The following is a 3,866-nucleotide window of genomic DNA, read 5'->3' on the forward strand; positions in this document are numbered from 1 at the left end:
GGGAGGGAGGTGGGGGTTAAGTGAAATAGGTGAAGGGGATTAAGAGGTACAAATTTCTAAACATAAAATAAATAAGCCATCAGGATCAGAAGTATAGCATAGGGAGTATAATCAGTAATATTGTAATAGCATTGTATGGTGACAGATGGTAACTACACTTAATCACGGTGTAAACATTGTGTAATTTATAGAATTGTCAGATCAGTATGTTGAACACCTAAAACTGATATTACATTGTATGTCAATTATACTTCAATCATAAAAAAAGACTTCCAAACACAGACACCACCAGGACCAGATGGCTTACAGATGAATTTCACCAACAATTTAGGGAAGAATTAATACTAATTCTTCTCAAACTCTTCCAAAAATTTTAGAGGAGGAGAATGCCAAACTCATTCTACGGAGCCAACATTCCCCTAATATGAAAGCCTGATAAGGGCACTACAGGAAACAACAACAACAACAACAACAACAACAACAACAACACAACAACAACAACAAAACTATAGACCAATATCCATGATAAACAAAGAAGCAAAAATTCTCAACATAATATTAGCAAACTCAATTTAAGAACTAATCAAAAGAATTAGATACCATGACCAAGTAAGATTTATCCCCGGGATGCAAGAATGATTTAAAATACTCAAATACCAAATATGAATCCGTTTGGAACAATCAAGCTCCATGGTTCTGTAGTCACTTCTCATGGTTCTGTAGTCATTTCTCAGAGACCAGTAGCACTTGCAGCTTGGCTGACCAACTGACTGAAGAACAGATTGCAGAATTCAAAGAAGCTTTTTCATCATTTGACAAAAATTGTGGTGGAACAAAAACAACAAAGGAATTGAGAACTGTAATGAGGTCTCTTGGGCAGAATTCCACAGAAACAGAGTTATAGCACATGCTTAATGAAGTAAGTGTTGATGGCAATGGCACAATTGACTCCCTGGAATTTCTGACAATGATGGCAATAAAAATGAAAGACACAGTAAAGAAGAAGCTAGAGAAGCATTCTGTGTGTTTGATAAGGATAACAATGGCTTTATTAGTGCAGCAGAGCTTTGCCATATGATGACAAACCTGGGAGAGACGTTAATAGATGAAGAGGTTGATGAAATGATCAGGGAAGCAGATATTGATGGTGATGTTAAAGTAAACTATGAAGAGTTTGTATGAATGATGACAGCAAAATGAAGACATTGTACAGAATGTATTAAATTTCTTGTACAAAATTATTTATTTTCCTTTTCTTTGTTTGTAACTTATCTGTAGAAGGTTTCCCCTACTGTCAAAAAATATGCATGTATAATAATTAGGACTTCATTCCTCCATGTTTTCTTCCCTAATCTTACTGTCATTGTCCTGAAACCTTATTTTAGAAAATTGATCAAGTAATATGTTGTCTGTGGCTTACTCTGGATGTATCTAAACTCTTCTGCACATCTAAACTTAGATGGAGTTGGTCAAATGAGGGAACATCTGGGTTATGCCTTTTTAAAAATAGTTTCCTTTAGGAACTGTCAGCATGTTGTTGTTGAAGTGTGGAGTTGTAACTCTGCATGGACTGTGGATAGTCCATAATATGTACTTAGAAGTTGCACTACTGCAAAATGGGTATATTATCCAGGTACTTGTACGCTATTTTTTTGTACTACTGGCCCTATACCAGAAACATTTTCTTTTATTATTTACTTTTTAAACTTTGTTTAGCTACTTAAAGAAAATCTGCTTATGGCACAATTTGCCACAAATCCATTTTGAGTTGCATATTTGTTTCCAATAAAAAATTAGTTTACCCCCCCAAATAAAATACTCAAATAAATAGATGTGATACTCTTCATTTTTTAAAATATTTTTATTATGTTAGTCACCATACGTACATCCCTAGTTTTTGATGTAAAATTCCATGATTCATTACTTGTGTATAACACCCAGTGCACCATGCAATACGTGCCCTCCTTAAAACCCATCACCAGCCTATCCCACTCCCCCACCCTCCTCCCATCTGAAGCCCTCAGTTTGCCTCCCAGAGTCCACAGAAGGTACAATCATATGACTATCTCAAGAAATGCAGAAAAAGCATTTGACAAAATGCATTTTAATGATAAAAACTCTCAAAAGATGGGTATAGAAAGAATATATCTCAAAATAATAAAGACCACATATGTCAAACCCACAGTTGACACTATATTAATGGAAAAAAATTACTCTTGTCTTCTAAGATTAAGAACAAGACAAGAATGCCTACTCTCTCCATTCTTAACACAGCACTGGAAATACTAGCCAGAGCAACAGGCAAGGCAAATAAATAAAAGGCATTCAAATCTGAAAGGAAGAAGTAAAACTATCACCATTTGCTGATGATATGATCTTGTACATTGAAAATCCCATACACTCGACTAAAACACTGTTGGATCTAAACAATGGATTCCATAAAGTCACAAGATATAAAATCAATACACAAAAATCAGATTTTTTTCTATACAACAACGAGACATTTGAAAAAGAAAGAAAGAAAAATATCCCATTCACAATAGCATCAAAAACAATAAAATACCTAAGAATAAATTTATCCAAGGAAATAATGGATTTGTATGATGAAAAGTAGAAGAATTGCTGAATGAAATCAAAGACACAGATGGAAGGACATCCTGTTTCCATGGATTGGAAGACCTAATATTGTCAAAATGTTCATACCACCCAAAGCTATCTATAGATTCAATGCAATCCCTATCAAAATCCAATGGCATTGTTCAAAGAACTAGAAAAAAAATCCTAAAATGTGTTTGGAACCATAAAAGACCTTGAATAGCTAAGGCAATCATAAGAAAGAAGACAAAGCTGGGGGTATCACACTTCCAGATTTCAAACTATATTAGAAAGCTATAGGAATTAAAATAGTAACGGTAATGCAAAAAAAAAAAAGACTCATAAACCAATGGAATGGAAGATCCTAGAATTACACCTTTGAACATATTGTCAACTAATATTTGATTAGGGCTCATGAAGAGCCAGTAGGGAAGTCTTTTAAAAATGGTGTTGGAAAAACTGGATAACCACATGCAGAAAAATGGGCCTTTATCTTATACCACTCACAAAAATGAACTCTAAAAATATCAAAGGCCTAACATAACACCTTAAACTGTAAAACTCCTAAAAGAAAATATAGGGAAAAAACTCCTTGACATTGGCCTTTTTTTTTTAACAGACAACCCAATTCTTTCTTTCTTTCTTTTTCTTTCTTTCTTTCTTTCTTCTTTCTTTCTTTTCTTTCTTTCTTTCTCTTTCTTTCTTCTTTCTTTCTTTCTTTTTAATTTTTTTTATGTTATGTTAGTTACCATTGACTACTTCATTACTTTTTGATGTAGAGTTCCATGCTTCATTGTTTGTGTATAACACCCAGTGCTCATTGCAATATGTGCCCTCCTTAATACCCAACACCAGGCTAACCCATCCCCCCAGCCCCCTCCCCTCTGAAATCCTCAGTTTGCTTCCTGGACTCCATAGTCTCTTATGGTTCCTCTCTCCCTCTGATTTCCCCCCTTCAGTTTTCCCTTCCTTCTCCTGATGCCCTCCATACCATTCCCTATATTCCACATATAAGTGAAACCACATGATAACTGTCTGTCTCTGCTTGACTTATTTCACTTAGCATAATCCCCTAAAGTTCCATCCATGCAATGCAAATAGAGGGTATTCATCGTTTCTGATGGCTGAGTAATCGTCCTTTGTCTTTATGGACCGCATCTTCTTTATCCATTCATCTGTTGAATGGCATCTCTGCTCCTTCCACAGTTTGAATATTGTGGACATTACTACTATGAACATTGGGGTGCATGAACCCCTTCTTTTCAATACAT

At 35.0% G+C, this 3,866-nt stretch overlaps 1 pseudogene; it reads left to right on the forward strand.

Moving 5' to 3' along the window:
• Positions 1–1,828, forward strand: LOC105242013 (annotated as a pseudogene).
• Positions 1,829–3,866: the final 2,038 nt, after the last annotated feature.

Source organism: Ailuropoda melanoleuca, chromosome X (assembly GCF_002007445.2).
Source record: "Ailuropoda melanoleuca isolate Jingjing chromosome X, ASM200744v2, whole genome shotgun sequence".
Lineage (NCBI taxonomy): Eukaryota > Metazoa > Chordata > Mammalia > Carnivora > Ursidae > Ailuropoda > Ailuropoda melanoleuca.